Source organism: Triturus cristatus, chromosome 2_1 (assembly GCF_964204655.1).
Source record: "Triturus cristatus chromosome 2_1, aTriCri1.1, whole genome shotgun sequence".
Classification (NCBI taxonomy): Eukaryota; Metazoa; Chordata; class Amphibia; order Caudata; family Salamandridae; genus Triturus; species Triturus cristatus.
Genome location: NC_140581.1, coordinates 217,919,012 through 217,945,304, shown reverse-complemented (window position 1 = coordinate 217,945,304; position 26,293 = coordinate 217,919,012). Strand labels below are relative to the sequence as shown.

At 45.8% G+C, this 26,293-nt stretch overlaps 1 long non-coding RNA gene across 1 annotated transcript in view; it reads left to right on the top strand.

Moving 5' to 3' along the window:
- LOC146863987 (uncharacterized) overlaps positions 1–26,293 on the top strand; it is a 481,032-nt gene that overhangs the window by 375,931 nt on the left and 78,808 nt on the right. The window contains exons 6-9 of the long non-coding RNA XR_014976598.1: positions 17,007–17,099; positions 17,852–17,946; positions 19,068–19,163; positions 19,348–19,452. This is a non-coding gene — a long non-coding RNA (uncharacterized LOC146863987). The remainder of the gene's footprint in view (positions 1–17,006; positions 17,100–17,851; positions 17,947–19,067; positions 19,164–19,347; positions 19,453–26,293) is intronic.

Below are 26,293 nucleotides of genomic sequence, written 5' to 3'. Positions count from 1 at the left end.
TATAACGGCTGATCTTCCCTTAGGGAGGTTCATTAAACTCAGTAGGGTCTCAGGCAAAATAGTCATGCAGTAGCAAAGGCATTCAACAATCAGGTTGGAGAGGGGTAGCAAATCAGCATTCAACCTTCAGCATTAAGCCGTTAGCATTCAGATTTAGCATGGATATGGCGTATGGATAAGAGCAAAAAAGGCAAAAAGTCTTCACCTACTCTAGGAAAATGCACTAATACAAACAGTCAAAGAGAAATGTTGCAGTTGCACTTGTATCTTTTCCTCTCATCCAATCAGCTTTTGGTATTTTTCTGAGAACAGACTCTCCTTTTTAAAAAAAAACTTTCCCTCACCAGGGTAATGGTGGAAATCTCTGGCATATGATATGCATCCCTGATATTTAATGGTGATACGTAATCATGCAAAATCATGTACGGCAGAATCTGTCCATGTGCCAAGGTAGTACGAATATTTGCTCAATGAAACTCAATTTGAAATTGTCAATTTATTTAAAAATAATGGTGTTTTCCATGAAAGATTGTTGATTGGGAGGGATGTTATTTTCTTGTCATTAAAAAAACTTGTGTTTTCATTTGATGTTTTTAAAGCTTATATATAAGTAATAATTCATGCTAATGGCACTCATTGCTATTGACGTTTCCTAGATGCCAGCGAGCATTTGCTGCTGTAGTTGGTATTTCATGACTGTTGTAGAGACATAGCATGACGTATGTGGCTAAGATTTTTAATTTCAATTTCCTTGATGCTGCCTGAAGACCAGAACTGAAAGCCTGGGTAGTTTGTCTACTGCCTGACCCTCTAGGATCTCTGTAGCCTCAATGGTAGCTCGGCTCTAAATGTCTGTATAGTACTGCTGACGATAGCTTTCAATTGTGTAATTTGTGGAACTGTCGTTTTATTTTGTAGAAGGGCAGTGATAACATCCAAAGACAGGTAAGGCAGGGTTATTTTTGAGTAGGAAATGGCCAGTGGCAAAAATTTGCATCAGAAATTCAGCTTATAACCCAAACATAAATCCTAAATTATTTCTCATAATCTTCAGCATCTTTGTGCAATAGATTACAGTCAGAAGAAACGCAATCATATCTAAACTCCTCTTTTTTCAGGATATCATTCAATCAAATTATTTTACCTCACCTTTGATACTTTTTTGCCAACCTCCCTGTGCTACCACCGAAGTCCTTCTTAAAGAAACTGGCTTCCCTTCTATGTACTCTCATCTGGGGCAGCGGATAGTCCCCTTACCCTCTGGAAACTGCAATTCCTGATGGGAGTGCCCCCTCCTTCAAAGAGTACTTTCTGGTGCCCAGCTGCCGTGGCTATAGCGCTAGACGGCTGGACATTCCATGGGCGAAACAAGTGATGAGTAGGGCTCATGTCAACAACTACAGTAGGCGGCTTTCTGCTCCTGTAGGTTAAGCCTTCCTCTCGTGTCCCTTGCATGTGGCGGTAGTTCGCTCCTGCATGCTCCGTATACATCGTCTCGTGCATCGGATGCCACTCTATGCCTCGGCTCTGCCCCTATCAGCCTGCCTTGGTTCCCAGGCGTTTTTTACTTTTAAGGATGTGCAGGCCTGGACCGCACGCTCGTTACTGACAGCAGGAGACTTATTTCCTGATGCTCAACCCCTATCCTTTGTACGATTGACTACAGACCATGGCCTCCCACAGGGACAATTTCTCATTCATCGACAGCTTCATGCCACCTATCGAACTCTTTGGAGCATGTCAGAGACGGAGCCCATCACTCACCCGGTACTACACGCCATACTCACCATGAGTGGCGGACGTCATCTAAACACATGGCTAAACAAGCCCTTACGCAACCTTGTGCTTGGTTCTCTCGATACACTGAGACATGAATGGGAGGAGGACTTCGGGAGGGCCCTACATGACTGGGAATGCGAGCAGGCACTAAAGTTCCCGCAGCAGGTCTCTCGGAACTCCCGATTCAACCACATCCAGTTATTTCTATTACATATAGCTTACCTCCCCCTGTCAGGGTGAACTGTTATTTTTCTGACGTTCAGATAAGCTGCTTTTGCTGTCACACCGCTGACCTCATGCATATGATGTGGTCTCCTGTTCAGCATTGCAAAGTTAACGGCAGTCACACGTTTGCCAGATCTTCAGATATGGGAAGCTTGTGCACAGGACATCTTTAAACGTAAGAAACAGTAAAGGGTACGCATACGATTTGCTGCTCAAGTGCTCCTCTTTGCTAAACATGCACTCACCCTCCCATGGCACTGGGCGATGCGCAAGGGGGGTGGAGGAGGAGGGGGCACTCCATAATGAGGAGGTCCGTAATCTTCGCAGACGTTCAATCTCCCCCCAGTGGGCCAGCCTTCTCACAACATGTCTGCAGGTAATAGGGAACGACAATCTTCCCCCTTGAACTCGGCGGCCATATTAGCAGCTGTTACCTGAGGTGCGATCTCCCAGCACCCAGAATGCGATGTCCCCTCCTACCCTCAATCTCTTACATTTCAGGAAGAGAACCTCCCTACAGGCCTGGTTTTGCTGCACCCGCCTCCCTGCCTTCTCAGCTGCCTCACCATCCCCAGATTACCATGACCACGCTCCATGATCTCACCCCGACGAACGGGCCCACTCAGTTCATATGTTTGATTCTCCACAGCTTCAGCCTGCCACTGCCACCCCTGCCACCTGCCTGCCCAATCCCAGTTTCTATTGTTTCCAGTTAGTGACAGAACTGCGGGATTTAGACTGAACTCCCCGGCACATGATGACACTCACCCCACACTCCCTGTAACATTTCGTATGCAGGGTGAATTACACTGTGCATTGCTGCGGCACCCATGTATAATTGCAAAAAGCGATGATTTGCTCTGTACTGTTGGACAGCAATCTGTTGCTCTAGTTGCCTAGATTTGTAAAACTCAATTAAAGCATTAAAAAAATTGTTCAATCAAACGATCATAACCCTAATGAAGTAATTAACTAGGCAGTTTTGGGGGATACATAACCTTGTTGGCCATTTCAGCGACTTAAGACTTCAGCTGTTGTTTGACTGGTTCCGTTCCACACATTAAAATTGTCTACTGATAAAACTGTGTTTCTTCCTGGCAGACCAATCTCAATGCAGCAGCCTATGGATCATTTCCAAAGCAATTTTTAGGTATTTTCATGATGATGTCTCTGAACCTGATAATCATCGGCTTTACCACTCTTCATGTGTGGCGAATAAGGGACAGGGAAGGTGAAATAGAAACGCTCCTCTGGCATCAGGTATGTTTGGAACTCACAGACTACATTTCTCACATACACTGAGGGCCCAACTCAAAAAGGTAAACTTGGACCTGAAGTCTAAGTTTAGACCTGAAATCTGAGGGCCCAATTCATAAAAGTAAACTTTCACCTGAAGTGTAGTTTTACCTTTGCGAATCAGGTGCTTAGCCATTTTAAATTGGGCCCTAAATCTCTTTAGTGGTCTACCATAATCTCTACCAACTACCAAGATATGGCTGAAGCAAGCAGATGTGGAGTTAAGAATAGTAAATCTATACTTCCCCTTGTATGAGTACTTTGATGATGCGTTGATAAGATGGAGTTGATATATTTTGAAGACAATTTTCTTTTTTTCCAAGCAGTGACCTACTGTTTTTCAGTTTTGGAAAAGTTAAATATTGTGAACACTATAGAAATTTGATTGGGAGCAGCAATTTTACAAATCAACTACAAAAATTTATATTCCATGTCCAAAAACAATATTTCTAAATATTTTAGCATACACTTACGTCTTGATTCTCTGCACAAACACAATCTGAAGAGCGCGAGTTGACTGTTTATTAGAACAATAGGTTTGCCTTAGGATGGCACTTTATAAAGCAAAGTCTAAATTAGTGAAAACACAATGTACCTGAAGACCTGGACTAAATATATGTATAACAGCTGCATGATTGATTATGCTTTTCAAAGGCAGATGCCATATCTGAGCACTGGTCATCTACATCGACACAAGTATAAAGCTTTTAAAAATATATTTGTACATAGAGTAACAAAATCAACATTAGTTGATGTATGAACTGCAAATGGAAAAGTATTCATGAGCCCTATTGGACAATTTAAACTTGAGTATACAGTATAGCTATAATAGGAACATCTATTGTGTAATACACACAGCCATTTATGTGATCTGTGATTAATTCTAATTGAGAGTTTGACCCTAATTTGGGGTTTGGGTCAACAGGAGAAATACCATAAAACAGCGGGGCATATTAACAAGGGCTGGCGATAACATTATCACCGGTTTAGCGTCCGTTTTCGGGCAAAAAGCGGCGATAATTTTATCGCAATATCATCAAGGACACGCTAGCGCGTGTTTCCTTGATTTAGCGCCCGTTTCCAGGACGCCTACCTTTGCATCTCTAACGAGATGCAAAGTGGGCGTTACTGGGCGTACCCCCTGATGGACTACCTTGTAAAATATTGCGAAATGTACATCGTGATATTTACAAGGATGCCCACACATTTTTGCAGACGTTAGTTTTTGGCAAAAACCGTGGTTTTCGCCAAAAACGAACATGTGCAAAAATGCAGACTTAACTATACCTAACAATGGGGGTGGATTATGCTGATACGACCACAGGGTCATATCAGCAAGGTTATCGCCGTTTTCCATGGAACATCGTAGGAAAACCAGCGATGTTCCATGGAAAACACTGCTATCGCTGGGAAATTATCGCCATTGCGCTCTGCATTGTTAATACAGCAATAGCATGGCGATAATTGCCAGCAATAGACGGCGATAAAAAAAATCTCGCTAAGAGCGGCCAGCAATAATTATCGCTGCCGCTTGATAATATGCCCCAGCATTCCTCCCTCGCTGGAGAACCCACAGATTACCCACCCCACTAAGAGGTGGTGGAACCACTGGATAACCATCGGTGTAACCTCACCTGACACTACCATTGTTAACCTTTGATATGGCAATCCATCCCCCAAAGGACAGCTGCATCATAGTGTTAATTGATCTCCAAACTGATGGCTTTACCACTGTCACTGATTTTCTCTGCCAGTGCCCACCATGGCTACCCAACGTTTCGGTGGTTTGGCAAGGTGGGAGGCAGTTTTACTGCTGTGGGGTTGTTGCTGAGGACCCGCTGGCCACGTTCCTACTTGCAGCACTTCTAAATAAACAATTAAATAACAAATGGTTTTAAAGCATGCTTAAAGCGTTAGTTAAAACCATTTGTTTTTGTGTTGTTTATTCAGAAGCACTGCAAGTACGAATGTGGCCAGCAAGTCACCAGCAACAAAATTGACCCCCACCGGGAATTAAACTGGCCTCACCCTGCCAGCACGCCGACTCACCTGGTGCCTGGTAGGCCAGCCCTGCTCTGACCACGTGCGGCACAGCCCGCATAGGTGGAGGAGACGTAAAATGTCCCATTCACATCGGCGCCATTTGTTTTTTGTTTAGCAAAACAAACTCCCACTGTTGAAGTTTGTTTTCTTTAAATTGAAATAAATTGCAAAGCAGAAGCTTTACACATGGCTTCTGCTTGGCAAACCAGCAGTGCTGTGAGGGAAGGACTCAGCTAGAAAAACTTTGAGTTAGAAAGACTTTTCCAACTTGCAAAAGTCGTACAGCCGAAGACACTTCTTTGTAGTCAAAAACCCTGTGATTTCGTAAATTGCAGTGTTTGGACCACAAAAGATTATTTGTGCCTCAGACTCTAAGGGTAAGATGTACGAAAATTAGGAATAGCGATTTCCTCATTGCGATTCCCTGTGAATGGCAAGTAGGAAATCGTTATTCCTGATTAATGAAACTCTTTTGAGTTTCATTCGAGATTCATAGTGGGTCGCAAATAGACCCATCTCATGAATATTAATGAGGTAGTTTGCAATTTGCGACCTATTAGGAATCACAGCCATCACAGCATGGTTGCCTGCTGGGGTCAGCAGACCAACATGTCTGTGATTGCTTTTAAATAAATCCTTTTTTATAAATGCATTCCGTTTTCCTTTGAAGTTTCATCTTTTAAGAGTAGGCAGTGGTACCTTGCATCACTGCCTGCTCTTAAAAATTATTTTTTCAGCCATTCTCAAAGAGAAAGGGGTCCCTTGTGGCCCCCTTCCCATTAGCGAATGTGGTTCTCAACCAACTTTCAATTGTCGCTTAATTGCAAATGTTTTGCAACTGTATTTCTGTCGCAAAAACTAAGTACATACCATTCAAATTCGGTAATAGAAAGAGAGGACCTGAACACACCCGTTCCAAATACCGAGTCGTACTTTGTACATCACTAAAAGCATTTTTGCGGTCGCAAACGGCCCAATTCACAGAATGCTGCGTACATGTAGCCCTATATTCTATCTCCTGGTTGTGGATTTCCACCCAGATTTCACAGTTTTCCTGCTCAGTTCAGTTAACATTGACACTAGGCTACAATAATTATGAGCGAATCACCTATAAAAATTTGTAATGCATAGGATTCTCAATATTTTGAGTATGTTCTTTGGAGTTACTCAATCCTAACAACAATGTACTTAGAATCTATCCATTGCAATAGCTCTAGGGACAATAATATAACCCATTAAATCCCTATCCATTCTTCAGAAAGCACTACCAACCCTCCAACATACAATAGCAATGTTTATGTTTATGTTTATGGATTTATAGAGCGCATGGCTGTCCGAGTGCTTCCCAGTGCTAGGAGAAATTGGCGGTCAAGGAGCAAGGGTGTTAAGGAAAGAGCCAGGTTTTAAGTCTTTTCCTGAATGGCAGTTCATCGGTCACCAGACACAATTCCTGAAGGCAGGGCGTTCCACAGGCCAGGGGCAAGGTGCAAGAAGGATCTACCTCCCCACCTGGACCTCTTTATCCTAGTCTGTTTCATGAGTAGGTCTGCAGAGGATCTTAGGTTTCTGCCTGGGACATAGTGAGTGACAAGCTTTTTAATTAAGGCCTGGGACGACTCCTGGTGGCCGACCACACTGGGAACAGCACCGACACCCACCGACCACGCACGCAACCTAGGAATCATCCTCGACTCCTCCCTCTCCATGTCAAAACAGGTCAACGCCGTCTCCTCCTCCTGCTACAACACCCTCCGCATGCTCCGCAGGATCTACAAGTGGACCCCCACCAAAATGAGAGGAACGGTGACACAGGCCCTCGTCAGCAGAAGGTTGGACTACGGCAACGCACTCTACGCAGGAATCCCGGCCAAACACCTGCGACGACTGCAACGCATCCAAAACCTGAGAGAACTACACTGGCTCCCCGTCGACAAGAGGATCACCTTCAAGATGCTCACCCACGCTCACAAAGCACTCCACAACACCGAACCAGCCTACCTCAACAGCAGACTCAGCTTCTACACCCCCCGCCAGCTACGCTCCGCCAGCCTCACCCTTGCCACTGTCCCCCACATCCAACGAACGACCTCCGGCGGCAGATCCTTCTCCTTTCTCGACTCCAAAACTTGGAACACCCTCCCTACCCACCTACGACAGACCCAAGACAGACCCAAGACCTGCTCACCTTCAGAAGACTCCTCAAGACATGGCTTTTCGAGCAGTAGCGGCACCCCCCCTCCCCCAGCGCCTTGAGACCCTCACGGGTAAGTAGCGCGATTTATAAGTACAATGATTGATTGATTGATTGATTAAGGCCGGATCTTTGTCATTCATAGCTCTATGGGCAATACAAAGTGCCTTAAACTTGATCCTGGCCTGGACAGGGAGCCCCTGTAACGTCTTCAGGGCTGCCCTAGCTGACTGTTGTCTTGGGATTCGCAGCAATATCCTTGCTGCGGCGTTCTGAATCACTTGCAGCGGTTTATGACGTATTTGTGTGCGCCCAGATACAGAGAGTTGCCGTAATCCAGTTGTGACACCACTAAGGCCTGGACCACGGTTCTGCGGGTATGTTCAGGAATGAGAGGAAGGATTTTCCGAAGAATGCGCAATTATCCAAAGCATATACCTGATAATTTCCTGGCTTGGGTTTCCATGGAGAGACTTTGGTCTCGCCAGATTTACAAGTTTTTTATCGCTTTCTTTGGGACTGGGGGTTCTCCCAATTCTGGGGGCCAGCTGATAATGTTTCTTGGGACCTCCTTGTTTCCCAGGAACATGAGCGCTATTTTACCTCCATTCAGCTTTAGGCTGCACTTATTCATCCAATCTGCTACTTGTATCATGCATGGCCCCAGGTCGTTGTGTATGGATTGGGGGCCCTCCGTCACTGATAGTATCAGCTGAGTGTCATCAGCATATGATACTATGGGTAATCCAAATTCTTGCAATCTGGGTTTAAACTATTTTCTTGTAAACTACCTTGAATTATGTCCCTGGGCTTATGTTTGCTGCTCATTTATCCATTGTCAACCCGTTTAGTTTGTGTTATGACAGTACTACTACATGAATACATCTGCACATAGAACTCAACGTTGGGTGCTTTAATAAGCAACCTATGTTCAGTTACATTTTGTATTTCTTTATTAGTACGCTTCCAACTATAACCTCTTCAGTGCCCCGCCCTTTCCACGCCCTGTGCCGGGCGTTTCATTAGCGGGCGGGGTTCATGACGAGATAGTCTCGTCATGGGCACAGCGCAACCGCGCTCCATGACGAGACTATCTCGTCAAGGGCACTGAAGGGGTTAATAAAATTATGTCTTAAAGTTACCTGTGTAGGTTCTGCCAAGCAGGGATGTAATACAGGCTCCTGCAGCCACCACCCCACCTCCGCACCCCCCGTTTTTTATCTGTGAGATATAGAAGTCCCGGTACCCTTCAACACAATCTTTGGGAGAGGTGGTCAAACTGTGTCAAGGTATACATTGTAAAATGCTGAACAATTAGATAGGCATTCTCCCTATTGCAAAGTCAATTGTCTTATTTCTTGAGACTTAACCTTGAGACTAGACACATCTTTAAATGTTTATTTCATTGGAATTGAATAGGTTGTTGTTCCTACAATCATCACTTTCTTTGACACAGCTTACGGCACACTCGGAAGCACACACTTCTTTCCTTATAAAAACACTTCTAAGCAGACTGGAGAACTAAAACACAGCCTGCGATTCATATACTTAATTTCTGGGCTGTGCCTCAGTAGCCTGGGACAAGCACTAGCACTGAAAGGACATGCACCAATAACGTCAGCCCCTATTAACCCATAAGTTCGCCTATTTTCGTGTTCATACTTTTCTCTTGCAATAGACTTAAATAACGGCAACTATGAGTTTTGAGTTTTCTCCTGCATATGGGGTACAGTGGATTTTTAGGCAGATTTTAGTAGCTAGCACACAAAAATCCACATGTCCTGGGATTTTCCAGGCATTTTTTACATGGGATAATTTTCAGATTTCACCAGCTGAAATTTATCTGCTGAAAAACCTAACTGCATTTTTTAACAAATGTATAATTCGAACAAATAGTGATTTGCACAGATCTCCTATTTATTAATGAGGTACTCGTAATTGAGGTCATAGACTACCATGAATTCCAATAGATTAAGATTTCTTAGCTGATTAATCACTTTGCGTTTCAGTAGATCTTATTGTGTTCAAAGGTGCACAATAAGATCCATTCACATCTTTGAAGTATAATGGACGAAGCACACCTCAGTGGACCTTCTGTACTTGACACAGAATCGAAAGTACTCACAAGTAAACGTGACTGTCCATAATCTAGAGCCCTCTCTAAATTGATGTCTAAATGCAGTGACTGCTTAGTGCTGTGTGTCTCTGCTGACACTTGCTTTTTGGAAGCTACCACTGTCAAGAAAAGAACAATCATTGGTAATGCATCGGTTTCACTTATGTAGTAAATGGCCGGATGACATTGCAGCCCCTCCTTCAACGGTGGAAGTTGCAAAAAATCTGGGAGTAATGTTTGACTCTTCTCTCTCCTTTAAGCCTCATGTTTTAAAATTAACAGGGACCTGTTTCGGCTATATTAAAACATTGAAACAGTTTTTCAATCTTATCCCGCCCGTAGCTAGGAAAACGGTGACAGTAGCCCTTATACTGTCACGGCTGGACTACTGTAATAGCCTCCTCACTGGGACGAATAAATCTTCCCTGAGGCGGCTTCAGGTAGTCCAGCATGCAGCGGCCAGATTGGTCCTGGGACTTCCTCGTAGAGCGTCTGCCTCTGCTGCACTGAAGGCTCTGCACTGGCTCCCGATTCATAAAAGAATCCTGTTCAAATTGCTCTTGATAACTTTTAGAGCCTCTCGTGGAGTAGGCCCTGTATATCTCTCCACTAGATTTAAATCATGCACCACAACAAGGACACTAAGATCTAGCTCTGCAAACTTACTTGCAATAGCTAGGTTTAAATTGTCATCTAAAGGAGGGAAATCAGCCACGGTGTTAGGAGCAAAAGCTTGGAATAACTTGCCAAAGGAATTGAGAGCGATCCAACGTGAAGATCTGTTTTGAAGAGTCCTTAAGACCTGGATCTTCGGTTTAACAGATGTCCGCTCTCTGGCAATGATTTAGCCTGTACGGTTACAGTCTGTCTCAGTTATCTTCAGCGCCAGGAGACTCCGTCAGGAGTGACAGTTGCGCTATATAAACCTTACTTTTCATTTCATTTCATTTCATAAAGAGCTGTTTTCATCAATCATTGTCCGGGAGAAGAAAACTAACAGAGGGGTAAAGAGGATGTGGCACAGCGGCCAGAGCTGCTGAATTGAGAGCTGCGGATCCCAGTTTCAGTCTCTGCGGTGCCTCGTAACATCCTGTGATCCTTTGCAAATCACTTAGGGCCTAATTACAATTATGGTCGGAAAGCCGCTGACCACTAGTCGGAGGCTTTCCGACTGACATTGTAGGATTTAAACCCCGATCGGCCAGTCGGAAAGGCCTCATAATCCCTTAAGGATCGCGTTTTGCCATCAGGATTATGATGGCACTTTCCGACAGCAGTTCCATGTCGGCCTTTCCGGCATGAAAATGCTGTCGGAAAGTGTCTTTGGGGGCCCCTTTCCCCCTGGCCTTCTGTATGTGTCCCACCCCTTCACATCTCTGCACCATGTGGCAAGCACCTCACATTTTACAATGGGAGCTTGTGCTGCAGGTGGTTTCGGCCTGCTGCAAAAGCTCCCATTGAAAAATGGAAGTTTGCAACCACACCATGTGGGGTCGCATCCTAATAGCTGTGTCAGAACCGCCGACCTGAGGTAGGTCGGTTACCCATCTGCAGTGATGTTGGTCGAAGGCTACTCAGACCGACATTGTAGTCAGGGCCTTAATCTCTCCAGGTGATAAATTGTTATATAAATATGCTGCAAGAGTAAAAGGCAAAACTTTATAAAAATATATTACCACCAAAGTGGATGTTAACAGTTAATAGGCAGCAGGAAATGATAAGAGAAGGAGAGGAGGAACAAGCATTGGTAAATGCAGGAAAATATGCTACAGTCAATAAAAATGGAGGAAAGATAAGTGCCAAGTACAGGAACCAATGAGAAGCCAGGAAAGAGAGGAGGCAGGATGTAAGTCCTTTTTTAGTTTATATATAAAAAATAGATTTCTCAAGCACAGCGCAAGCGCTGTGCAGGCAAAACCTAAAATTTGCCCTTAAATCTCGCCTTGCTATCGCGTAAGCGATCGCAAAGCGAGACTATTGTAAGGGGCTCCCACAAGTGCTCCCAAAAGCGGATTGCATGGCGAGCACGCGCACAATCACGCGCATCGTGCCGCCATGCAATCCGTTTGGCATCACACTTCAAAGGGTCCGCTCCCCCGCCTGTAATACGCTCCCCCGCCCCGCCAAGCGCGCGCGCCACGCTCCGCCGGGCTTGTCTTGTTTAGTTAACACGGCTTTGCCAAAGGCAGCCGCGTGTTTATTTGTGCATTATAATTGCATCGCGCTTTCGTCACCAAGCCCCACCTCCGACCATCCCTTAACCTGTCAATCATTATGAACCAGCTACTCGTTGCAACTTTTTCCCAGTCATAACTTTTTTTAAATTATCATTGCAGTATCATGTACCCTGACCCCTTTCATGCGATGGATTGGGTTAGATTGTGGAAATAGGCAACCTAATACTATCTAACAGGAGCTATGATTTAAATTAAACTCTCGTCCGATGTGAGAGATTTGCGGTGTATAACTCTCGGCAAAAGAGAGAATGTACTTTCATAGAGGTTTTCCCTACATTCAACTACATAGTGATTTACTATCTGAACCATAAGACAGCACTCCACCACCAGCTCTTGGGGTATTTCCCATCCTGCATGTTCCGAAATACTCCATCAGCTGCAGCATTCTGAAACTACAACTACCAGATGCCTGTGAGGCAGGTCGCCACCTTGGAGGCTTCGGTAAAACTGCACATGAACACGATAGGGGCAGGGGAGCAGAGCAAACACGGTCCCGCCGCACAGGATGAGAATAGAAATGGGGCATTGGCCGTCTTGATGTGCAACTTAAACAAAGGGTGTTGCGGTCATGTTTACTGTGGCAGCGGAGGATTTCCTCAGGCAAGCCAGGTACCAGCGCCCTGTTTCTTCATCCTTACCATATATTACTTGTTTTAGACCGGGTGGGTAAGGTCGGCTGTTAGCGCTGTTGGAAATGGACGAGGCGCTTCAACTAGTGACAGAGCATTCGGTTTAAGTCACTGAGCTTTAGGGTGTCACAGCACCTCTCAGGAGTGACTCCTATTCCTGGGCCAGAAGAACTAAATCTGCTGTTAAATGATATCCTTCAGAGGTGACAGACCCTCTTTTGATATGATATCCTTTACACGTGACGAAAGAGTCTTCATTTGCAGAATCTATTATTTAGTATTTGCATTAATTCCCCGCATATTTTTATCACATTGGTAAGATTCCGAGTTTACTTTAGGAACACAGGAGTACGATCTCCATATTTACCCCATATCTGCTTAAGCTCCTAAAACTAATACCAATAACCTACAATAACAAACAAGTTACAGTAACACTGTACAAACCACTCATATCAGCTTTCGGAGCAGCTTGCTTACAGTCTTAAAGTGCTGCAAAGCCTTGTGAGTGGTAATTGGTGCTATACGAATAAAATACAATACATAAGTTGTTGCATCCTACGAGCCCTCTTAATAGTTACAATCATCCTTTGGTTGAGGAATTTTATAGCTTCCCTCTAGGTTTGGTCAGAGACAAATTTCAAGTTGGAAGTGGTGTCCTCCAGTATCATTTGTTCCCTAAAGTACAGCACGTGAATCATTTAATGTACCCCGCCTGTAAGCTCAGTCAAAGCTTTAAAGGCCTTTTTTACCTGAAACTAGCCGTTAAACAACAGAAGAGTCATTGGATACCCACATAACACGAATGAAGATGACTCCTGGGTAGACAGTGTCATTGTTCCAAGGCACAATAGGTGGATGTGTTCAGAGAGGGAACAGCGGGTCCAGTCTAAGGTGGGTAGAGAGATGAATGATTACACTTTGAAGTCTAGAATATCCAATTTTGTAGTCCACTGTATCATAACTTCCAAAAAGGTCAGGGGAGACTCAGAGCAATAACTAAACAGCAAGCTTAGATATCAGTTTCACACAAACACTACTGCGAAAAGTGCAAAAATATAGAAATAAAATACAGTCACACACTTCTAATCCAAGAAGTTCTGGAGATGAAATGATATCATTCATCTCCCCTTTATCTTATAGTTGGGACCATTCGAATTATACGATACTACAGTGTTTTCATCATAATTGTGCCTTTGCTTCACTTATTACACAATTCACCATATTCTGCATGATTTGCACAGTTCTAGATCAAACAGATATAACGTTACTAAAATGAAGTGTAACGTGTTGCCGTACGGGGGTATACCTTTGCAAAGGTTAACTGGTCATTTTCAGCTGATGACTGCTACATCGAGATGTCACATTGATGCTCAAGAAGTGATTCTGTGGCCTAGACAGTATTAATGTGTGTAAAATGACAAGTGATTTACGGCCGGTTATTTAAAATGCAATCAGTCTCGCATTAACAAGAGTTTGAGCTATTGACATTTAAAATGACTAAGCCTTTTATTTATGTGTTCATTTTTAAAATGGATAAAAACAAAAAGCATTATCATTTACAATGCCGATAGCTTGAACACTTGAAAATGCGAGACCTATTGCATTGCAAATGCTTGTTACCCTAGGTAAGTGGCAGGACTTTGCCCTGTCTGCTATTTTCCTACATTGACACTCAGGCTTGCTCTCTAGACCACCTGCTTAAGTTGTTTATGCCATCCACATATATTGTAACAAATTCCTCTATATGAACCAGAATCTGGTTCACCAGCCACAATAGTGAGAACATTTTTGGCCAAATTTAATAATCCAAAAATATAATCAGACTTCTGGAGTTGAGAATGCTCACCTCTCTATGGGAGAATCTGTAAAAACACTCGAATCCTCCTGAAAACAAAGGTATTGCACAAATCGAAAACCCAAAACGTATCAATACTATCTTCTGAACAAGTACAAGTTCAGCACATATCTTAACCCTTTCACCGCGGCGGGAATTCCGCCGCGGTGCTGGGGGGTGTGGGGGGCAGCGCGGTGGCGCTGTGCTCATGATGGAGCCGCTCCGTCATGAGGCACGGTTGAGCTGTGCTCATGACGGAACGGTTCCGTCATGACTCCGCCCATTTGCGTTGTCCCCCCGCACAGGCGGGGAAACAGCGCCGCGTAGGCGGAGCGGCTGCCAACGGCCGTAATATGACGGAACCGTTCCGTCATGAGCACACGGCAACCGTGGCTCATGACGGAGCGGCTCCGTCATGAGCAGGGAAGGGGTTAAAGTAAGAATTTATTCACTTCCATGCCTACCATCTTTGCTTTCTAACTTTGCATGCTGTCCTTCTCCTTTCAGGACATCTTGTAGACTTGTTGACTGTATTTCCAGTACAGAACACGTAGTTTACTGTATATCCAATAATTATCACAAATACACTAAACTACCAGTCCTAGATTCTAGAGAACTGCTACAGACTCCCACTGCACATAATTGAGTGTAGTGACTGGACCGGGGCAGGGCAAATGTTGTAATTATGTTATACCTTTTTTATTTTTCATAAATGTGAGATTTTGTTTTTTTTGGCTCTCTGTTGGGGTATTGAGCTCCGATTCGAATCTGTCTAGAGTGTCAGTGGCTAACTGTGGGCGTGAAAGGGAATTCCAAAGGACTGGTTCCAATACTTCACACCATTTGTACAATGAAGAGGCACACAGTGGCTTAGGAACGGTTACTAAGTTTGACAGGACATGGCAGCTCTATGTTGCCATGGATGATAAAGAAAACAATGGTGAGCAGTTGGTAGCAATTCTCTGAGTTTATCAGTGAGCTGCTCAGCTTGACTAATCCCTGTGCTGTGCATTTATCACCTTATTCTTCTCACTGGACCTGTAAGACCCAGACGCCAACAGACTACACCTAGTAACCCCCTAATCGCAATAACAAAATGCCCAGACTTCAAAAAGTGATGCAGGGTCTTACAAGTGGTTGAAATGTGTCATTTAACTGATGGTGGCAAAAACCAAAGGGAATGATGGACGGAGTGTTGAACATTGCAAGCACTCACCCCCAGTCAACTGATCTGGGTTTAATCCATCACCGTTCTTTAGCCCACTCTGCCACCCCAGTTCAGACATGGCCATATGCAAATCAGTCTGACCCTGTGCCTCATGGGAACAGTCAAGCCCGAACTGCCAAGCCATGTCTTCCCTGGACCGGAAACAAGCTTCCTAGGACCGGTTTCTGGCATTTCAGCCGTCTTCAGCCAGGCTTGCTTGAATCCAGTGGCAGGGTATGCTCAGACTTGAGTCCCTTGCTCACTTTGCCACTGGATTCAAGCAAGCCTGGCTGAAGACGGCTGAAATGCCAGAAACCGGTCCTAGGAAGCTTGTTTCCGGTACAGGGAAGACATGGCTTGGCAGTTCGGGCTGTACTGTTCCCATGAGGCACAGGGTCAGACTGATTTGCATATGGCCATGTCTGAACTGGGGTGGCAGAGTGGACTAAAGAACGGTGATGGATTAAACCCAGATCAGTTGACTGGGGGTGAGTGCTTGCAATGTTCAACACTCCGTCCATCATTTCCTTTGGTTTTTGCTTTGTTCGCCATAAGTTGGCAGGGTATGCTCAGACGTGAATCCCTTGCTCACTTTGCCACTGGATTCAAGCAAGCCTAGCTGAAGACGGTTGAAATGCCAGAAACCGGTCCTAGGAAGCTTGTTTCCGGTCCAGGGAAGACATGGCTTGGCAGTTCGGGCTGGACTGTTCCCATGAGGCACAGGGTCAGACTGATTTGCATATGGCCATGTCTGAACTGGGGTGGCAGAGTGGGCTACAGAAAGGTGATGGATTAAACCCAGATCAGTTGACTGGGGGTGAGTGCTTGCAATGTTCAACACTCCGTCCATCATTTCCTTTGGTTTTTGCTTTGTTCGCCATAAGTTGGCAGGGTATGCTCAGACGTGAGTCCCTTGCTCACTTTGCCACTGGATTCAAGCAAGCCTGGCTGAAGACGGCTGAAATGCCAGAAACCGGTCCTAGGAAGCTTGTTTCCGGTCCAGGGAAGACATGGCTTGGCAGTTCGGGCTGGACTGTTCCCATGAGGCACAGGGTCAGACTGATTTGCATATGGCCATGTCTGAACTGGGGTGGCAGAGTGGGCTAAAGAACGGTGATGGATCAAACCCAGATCTGTTGACTGGGTGTGAGTGTTTGATTGGTTCTGATGCTCCGTCCATCACCACCCCCTTTTGTACCACCTAAATCACAAAGCAGAAGGTGAGAGAATCATCAGATCAAAATATGTCATACACATATTCTGTTGTTCATTTCCCACCCTGCCACGCCATTACATCCCCAACGCACCACTGCTCCTACCTGCCCCGTCTGTGGCAGTACTTCACAACACTGTTAGCATGCAGAAGATATGGGGAAATCCCTGAAAAGTTCCACATGCACATTTCCCATTTGGTTACATTTCTCTCTTCTCACCCATTGACACATTCAGCCAGAGCACAGACAACTGCAGCAGCAGAGGTCCCTGCATCTACTGGGAGGAATTGACATCGTACAGAGAAAGGCATACCACCCTCACTAACTGGTAAGTCAAACTGGCCAGTAGATGGTCAAAATGCATACATTGTCAGGAGACAACAGAGGGACATATAGTGCCCACATATGAAAGTCAACCAGAGATGAAAAACTAGCTTCATTACTATTGGAGTTGTCAATGGACATTCATCTTTAGCAAATGACATTTGTGAACAGCGAAAGACAAAATATAACATGTCTTGGCTCATCATACCTTTGTAATTGTGGAACATAACATGTATTTCACCAACAGTCCCAGACCTGGGAATCCAATCCTGTAATCGAGTGCCACAACTAGTCAAAATGGTGTCCCCATTATATTGTAATAGTGTCTGTAGACCTAATCAAGAAATCCAATTTTCACAAATATGATAATGATGAACAAGAAGTGAGATACCAGTGTCAGTAGTATTGAAAATGAATCCACTGTCCAACTTCAAATGTTTCCAATTTACATTAAATTGCCCAGTCCACACAGCTGGTCATATACTACTTACATTGGCTGGCCTTTTTGTTGGCCATCAACAAAACACGATAGTGGACCTTACCTCAGGATTCGTAGTCATGTCATTGTGATATAGGTAGCATCTAGGTAGTGGGCCCATTCTAAGTTATATGTGGGATCACTCATGATATTAAGTATAACACACTTCTGCAACGGTGGTGCTCAAAACTGCTTGTGCTCATCCTTTGTGCCTGAAATTGAGTGCATCACATGTGGCAGCAGAAATGTAAAGTTGCAAAACACACTTATCATTGTAGGTCCTTCCAGAATCAAAGACACACACTGACTTCTGCTACAAGGTTGGCTGTGATATCTGTTCAGTGACCACACACTGTTCCGGTGCTGGGCCAAGGTAAGTAAACCCAAGAATAATTCAGGCTGAATGCTTATTAAATGTGCCTTTCACCTCCACCGTATATTGTATGCGTTGTACAACACTGTTGTCCTGCATCACAATATGCTCACATATGGCATTTGAACACATACCAGATCAGACCCTGGTGGCTAATGAAACAATGACACAAAATATATACCAAGTGAGTGCAGAATGGACATACAATAGTTCAATGGTCATATGAAGTGACCAAAACACAACAGGCTTGCAATTCAATGATAGGAAAAATCCCTAGCAAATATATATGGTTACATCATAATGGAATTGGTATGGCTGAGGCCCACACTGATGCCAGTTGTGTACCTTTGAGATGGGTGTAGGGGCTGCTAAGGTGAATCTTCATGCAGTTACACCTGCAAAATAACTTGGCTGAAGAGCAACATGCTACTCCAGTGCAGGCGGAAAGCATCAAAGCTTCTCTCATCTTATCCGCAATGTGTGATCATAACCAAATGTTGCATTCTGCTTGCCTCCTCTTCTACCTTATTCACATGTATAGGTGAGTGTTTGACATATGAGGTTTGGATGTCTGCTGTACAAGACACCATCCGTTGTCAGCTAAGTAGTACCATGATGTTGGAAATAGAGTATGCAAAGAGAGGACACTCAAAGGATGGACATAAGAAATCTGTGTTCTCTCATTCAAAAATGAGCTTTGTGACTTCATGGATAGGGAAGCACAAATGAGAAACATCATGTCCCTGACTACTGCACATCTCACACATGAACTCCTTTCTGACTTGTCAACAGACAACATTACAACATTACACTCATTAGTCTTAATGGTCAAGGTGAAATCAGTGTAATGCGGAGGAGTCCGAGTCATTTATCCCCTTCCTTGAAATATCAGTAACCTTCTCATACAAGTTTGTCTGTTGATGTGTCATCTTATTGATGTCATTGATGCATGGAGGTGACAGCTGGCAAATGCATGTGAGCAGGTGCCCACATGTAAAGTCCATGAGGTAAACATGCTTCACATTGTCCTGGATTATCCGCAAATGGTTATTGAGAATGACATGTTGGCTCATAGCTACCATCTGTTGTACTAAAATATGTACATGTATGTCTCATCACAGCTGCTGACAGGATGACACCACTGCAGCAGACACCATCCTGGGGAATGCAGAACATCCTGGCTGCATCAGTGAAACCCTCACACACCTGTCCTTCAGGTAAATCTGGCTTGAGGTGTGTCACTAGCTTAGATTACTAAGCCATGACAGAGATCAAGATCCCCTTCTGCATGGAATCAGCAGTTGTTGTTTACAAAGTGAAATACAAATCAGGAGTGTCACATGTGCCTGTCTGTCTATTAGTGATCCAGATCATTGAGAATGTTGTCACTTCCCTCTACAGCTGATGGATCGGGGACAACTATGTCTACAACATCTATGAGGAGACAGGTTTAGCAGTTGACACAAGGGGGGAACACAAAGGGACAGAAAGTCGTGGCTGGAGCTGGTGAGTTTGTTTGTATTATGTACATCTCCGTGTAACACCTCAGTGCTATGGTGCGAGCTGTCATTTGTGGTGGTACCCTAACCAGATCACACGATCCTCATCTGTTGATGCAAAGTACAGTTAATACAACCCTTGTGTTGCACCACATGTAATACCAGGTCAATCACTAATACAGTTGCAACCTCTGTGTACCAGGGGATGCTAAGGATGAGGATGACAGACCTACGACCAATGCTGGCCGACGAGGAATCAGAGGGGAGAATCCACTGATCCTCCAGGCAGTTATGTCGGCAGCAAGTACTGCTCAAGAGGAGGAGGAAGTTCCTGAGGACATGGACTTGGTGGATGATGATGACTACATGTCCATCCACTCCGGGGATGACGATTCTGATGCCAATGAGAGCTATCTTGCCAGATTGCCAAAATCAGTCACGGCATCACATCCTCCGCCAAGCAACGTTCGTCAGCCTCCTCCCAAACAAACAATTGCCTGTCCCCAGCATAGAGCAAACCAGCCACAGCTCCCATGCGTCCCTACACAGACATCACTCCCTCACAGCCCTCACATCCAGGACCGACATGGTGGTTCCCCTACCCGCTCTTCCCTATACAGTGTATCCCTGCTATCCTCTGCACCATCTGGGGGAAGTACCAGCCATGTTGTGGTGAAGGTATCCCCTGGGCACCATTCTTCTGCCCACAGGCTTCCAACTGCCACCCCCTCCCCTGCTGTTGGACCTGCTTGTCCCATCCATTGCAGACACCTGCAGAGAGGGCCTGCACCTGGCTATGGTGGCCAGTGGGAGCAGGACTTCTTCCAACAGCAGACAGATGTGAGGCAGGACATTCGTGCCATAGGGGCTACCCTGTCAGACATGTCTGAGTCCCTGCAGGACATGGTCCAATTCCCTCAGGTGGTAGACAGGCTGAGCCAAGTTTTGGATAGGATGGATAGAACTTGGCAGGACAGGTCCAGGAATGTGAGAGACATGATATCCATCCAAAGGGAAGAGAGTGCAAGACACCATGCCTTGGCCATGAAGATGATGGAGGACATGCTGAAAGTGATCCAAAGTCTCCCTTCACGGTCAACGCAGGAAGGGGAGCCATCATATCTGCCTGCAGGACAGCACATCCACACACCTGTAGCACGAACTGCACAGCAACACAGCAAAGGTACACATCCACACCGGTGCCCTGAACAGGCACTCCCACCACCTGCACAACCACCACCAACCCCTGTACAGGCACTAGCACCACCTGCACAACCATCACCAACCCTTGTACAGGCACTCCTGCCACCTGCACAACCACTACCAACCCCTGTACAGGCACTGCCACCACCTACACAACCACCACCAACCGCTGTACAGGCACTGCCACCACCTGCACAACCACCACCAACCCCTGTACAGGCACTCCCACCACATGCACAACCAGCCCTTGTCCAGGCACAAACACCAAATGTGCATACACCATCTGCCCCTGCACATGTAGATCATCCTGTACAGGCGCATGGACAACACCCACCTACAGGTGGGCGTCAAGCCCGACCTGACCCCTCACAGCGATCATTACCTCCAAAATTGCGATGTCGCAAGCACGATCGCCAGTGAATAGAACCCAAGACAAATTGACCATGTGTATAGAAAATATAAAGATCTACAAAAGTAAAATTCTGTTTTGTATCATGTCCTGTATAACGATGTAGGTGGCCTAGAGATGTGAGGAGGTATGTGTGTGTGTGGCACAGTCACAAGTGTAACCCATCATTGCAAGAAGCCATTATGTGCATAGAAGATGACTCACCAAATACGTGTCCATATTCTGAACCAGACATTCAAAATGAAGTCAAACAAGTTAAAGTAATTAGAATTCCTCAAAGATATTTATGTATGAACAGAAGAACAACCGTCCGTTTGGAAGGGAGAAAGGAAAACAAAGGATGATCTTAATGCAGATGGAGAAGGAAACTTGGATTGAGGTGGGGCAACAAAAATATAACACTTCAAGGAGCGTTGGTGAAACCAGTCTATTTACAAGGGGAAAATGAAATAATTGTTCACGACGACGTCAAAAAGTCAAGTGTCCTTCTGGTCATCCTATACTACCACAATGTCCAGCTCCTCAGTGTCCGATGCAGGCACACGGCTGGCTGGTGCAGGAACAGTCACCACATGGGTTTGTGACACATGAGGAGTACGGGGGGAAACAGTGTGGGGCAACGGACAGGGGGAGACATTGATGGTGGTATGGGAAGGGATTTGGGAGACAACAGATGACATGGCTGTGGCCATGGAATTAACGCTGGTGGTGAGGGTGGCAAGAGATCGGACAATGTCCTCTCGCATCATGCGTCTCTCCAGACACTCTTGTAGCATGATGTGAGCGGACATGCCTGGCTGACCCTCACACATCCACCTCAAGTCTCCTGGCACAGCCACAGGAGGAACAACACAGGGAGGGGCCTGGGGGACACAGCAGGGATGTGGTGCCTCAAGTCTGGAGCCGATGTGGTCGAGCTGGCAGCTACGAGGAGGGGGACTGGTTGCAGGGGATGCAGCTGGAGCCCACGATGGAATGGGGGACTCTAGAGGTAGGGAGGGGCTGATGGCAGGTCCAGATTGGGTATTGGCCTGCCCCGGGGACACCTCTTCAGGACCACAGGTGAAGAGTCTGGGGGAGAGTAGCTCTCCACCACATCATGGGCAGAGGTGTCGGGTTCTTCCCCCCCACCTTCAATGTCCACAGCCTCCACCCAGGACGTAGCACCAGAGTTGTGTTCCTTGTCAGTCCGGGTGGGTGCAGTCCCCTTGCCTCCTGATGTTGAGGGTCCTGCCTCATCCTCTTCTTCCTCGCTGGTGGAAAGAGGGTGTAGCCGCGGGCGCACTGATGGCCTCCCGCTCCGGACCTGGTCCTTCTGTTCTTCCATTTGGCCAGCTGTGCCTGATGAAATATAAGCAAAATACTGATGTGGTGGTTGTTTCATGCAGGACGAGACACATACATAGATGAGTCAAGGTCAGACTTTGTTTTCCTCTGATCACACTCTACAGTTGTCAGTGTTTATGAGCTTACATTACATGTATGTTCGCTGTCATTTACTGAATTGAGTCTGACATGGACATTTCACGTGAATGTTTGTGGCTTACACAACTTTATTGGCCAACCCTCAACCTTGGCATTCTTGTGATCTGTGTATCCTGTCACTGCTACATGAGCAGGTTCCAAAACCAGTGAACCAAAGGAGAACATGAAAAGTCCAGATTTAATTGAATTTGGCCATTAATATGGAGGCGCAGCTATTTAACGTCTGGACAAGTGTCATCTGCTTAGTAGCATTGTATGGGACAAGACAAATGCCGAATGTGCGTCACATCCACATATGGTCTGGGCTATTTCTTTAGCTACATTGTGAGTCTAGCCTTTTGCTGTCCCCACACATAATCTGACAATCCAGTGCCATATATTGGCTTTGGTGACTGATAAGGTGGTGAACAGTGGTGGGTCATTGTGACAGCTACCTGTACATGTGAAATGTCATACAAGCCACTGAGGGTGAGACGTCTGTCAGTGGACACACCTTGCAAATTTAGAAACACTTAAGAGTGATGCAAGGATCTCAAAGTCTGTCTTGACTCCATGGCACATGATGATCTGTCTCAATTGGAACCCAATCTCTACAAATGCAATGCAAGTCACAGCATCTAATACCTTTTGGCCTGCCATGTGCACACTGGACAGTGTCTGTACCATTGCTCATCTAATGCACACATCAGTTATGATTTCCTTGGTTCAATGGTAGTGGTGCTGGCAGAGCAGATTTCAATGTGAATCCACAAGTATGGCTCATTTACCCAGTTGTGATGAAGAAACTACAACTCCCAAAATGCACTCTGCCCTGTACATTCCATATGCCACAGTGTGCCTTTTTAATCTTGGTGACTGCTGCATGGACACGGAATCGGTGAATGGAGGCATGAGACACACAATGGTACAGCACTGTTTCACTCACATCATACTCCCAGACACATATTGCATATGATGCACTTATCAGGTCTCTGCTGCTCATGCTCCTCCAGCTAAGCATGGAGGGTCGGCCAAGCTGCTCGCAGAACCTTCCTGTACAGTGGGGAGAGGCGAGGACGATGCACATGGTGCTGGGAAGACAGGCCCGCCAGCTCCTCAGCCTTGTGCCGGGACCAGCGTTTTAGGTCCTCCTAGGGCTTGCGGCATGCCTTGGCACTCCTGGTGTGGACTCCCACTGCACTGCAGCGCTCCCTGATGTTGGCCCATAGCCGGCCCGGGCTGCATTGCTCAGCTGGTGTTCTGCGTCCCCATATAGCTGAGGATATTTGGACAGCACCCCCTCAGCTAAGATGTCTAATTCCCTCTCAGTGAAAGGGGGTGCTTTCTCTTTATAACCCTCAGCCATTTTGGGGCAAATAAGTAAGATGAGAGCAGCAGGATGTCAGATGATCTGATCTGTGATAGACTTCCTGTGATGTATTTCCTGTCTCCCACTTCCTGTATAACATTGCCTGTATGAAATAATGTGTTCTGGGTCATTTTCTGAGATTACGGCCCGAAAACGCAGTTTCCAGTTCCGGAGTGGCGGGTCCGCGCACGCACATTACGGTCCGAAAACGGAAATTACATTTTCGGCCGATAAACTCCGAAAATGACCCGGAGCACATTATTTCATACAGGAAATGTTTTACAGGAATTGGGAAGCAGGAAATACATCACAGGAAATAGTTGGCAGCCATTTTGTATTCATCCTGATCCATCCACAATCAGTAATGAAATCCACTGCAATCTAGCTGTTCTGTTGTGGAAAAAACTGAAGTGCAGGTGAGAATCATGAACATGTAACAAAAGGGGGAACAGACCATTTAATGACATTTCTGCACGGACAGGGGGGGGGGGCTGACACAACATCAAACCCCAGTTTTGCTTTCTACTACTTTGTATTATGGTACATGTACTCCATATTGAGTGCTCATTACCAGAGTTGTGTGATGTGTTACGTAACATTGGGGTGGAGCAGTGTGGATATATCACAGACACATGGTGCCTGATTCACCCATGACATCATCACTCACACTCACGTTCTGGGCCCATCATTTGTGGGGGAGTCAAATCTGTTGAGGGCACAGGCCTGAGTATGCAATGGCTATGGCCTTTTGTGATTAAGTGACCCATCCTCATGATGTCCAGGTAGGTCTCTCAGGACATGTATCGTTTGTTATCTGCTTCAATAGTTGTTTTTAGGGACATCCACTACACTGATAGCTGACATGGGCACATGACCTGAGGCACGCTCCACCTTTTGACTACTGTCAGCAGCTGTGATTTACATGCAGTTAGTGTGGCTTGCAAAGTGGTCTCAGGATGGAATTTATTGACACAGTTGTGTATATCCAAGTTTCATCATTGACAACAGACAGCAAACCACATTTTGTCCATGACACTACAGGTTGCTCATGTGAAAAACGTGACAACGAGCAGATCACAGACTTGCATGCCCTGACCTTGGTTATGTGCAATGGCCCGGTTTCCCAGATCCAGAGCTAGCCGAGGTTCCAGAGGTATGTGTAAGCCATGCGTTAAAGCAATGTTGTGCAAAACACAACAGGCTAATATGATCTTGCACACGACTTCTGGGGAGTACAGCAGCACACACCCTGTGCAGTCGAGACATCTGAATCACAACTTCAGCAGACCAAAAGTGCACTCTATGATGGCTCGAGTCCATATGTGTGCCCTATTGTACCTATGCTGAGGTACAGTGTTTGCACGCCTGTAAGGGGTGAAGAGATGTGGGGAGAGTGCATACCCAGCGTCGCCTGAGGAGTGAAGAAAGGGCAGTTGGTTACATTTCCTTCTTTTATTTGCACAGGACATGATCTATACTTTAGTACATGCAGTGTCTGTTGGGCCATGTATGTAGCTTTATGATTCTTATTGTACAATGGTGAATGTTGGGGGCATCCAGACATTTCAATAACACATATTCCTCATTTTTAGTGCTTGGTACTTACCCAGTAGCCACGTTGCCAAATTCTCTCGCAGCCATCCGCCAGGCAAGAGGTGACATGCAGAATATGAAGCTGTCATGGGTACTGCCTGGGAACACTGCATGCACAGTAATGAACCTCCCACTGGCATCACAGACAGCTTGCACATTGATGGAATACCATCGGTGTCTGTTGCAGAAGATGTGTGCAATGCGGCGGGGTGGCTGAAGGGCCACATGGGTACAATCGATTGCACCCAGCACACGTGGGAATTGTGCAATTAGATAGAAATCTTGGGCTGCCCTTTGTCTCATGGCCAGTGTATGTGGCATTTGCATGTGGTTGTGGGCTCTAGCAGTGATGCATCTCAGTACCTGATGCAGGCACCGCGACTGGCTCACCTGGGAAATGCCCACATGGTCACTGGAGACCCTTTGGAAACACCCAGTGGCAAAGAAATGGAGAGCAGAAAGGACCTTGAGATATGCTGGTATTGCATGTGAGCAGCAGGTCACAGAGTCAAGTTCCTGCTCCCACTTACATCCCATATCCAAGATGACTTCTGGAGGGAAACGGTACCTGGCCCTTACATCTTGGCTGGACATTGCAAATAGGTTGATCCTCTGTCTGAAGATCCTCTCTGCTCTCCTCCTCCTCCTCAAGTAGTTTTGCCACATGGCAAGGGGCAGTGCAACAAACACATTCAGTGACATGTTGAAAGGGCTTGTGTGTGTCTGCTCTGCATTTATACATGCTGCAGGGCTGGGATTGGCTACAGTGTGTCAGCTGATGCATGGTGGGGGATAGTAGGCACTTGGACA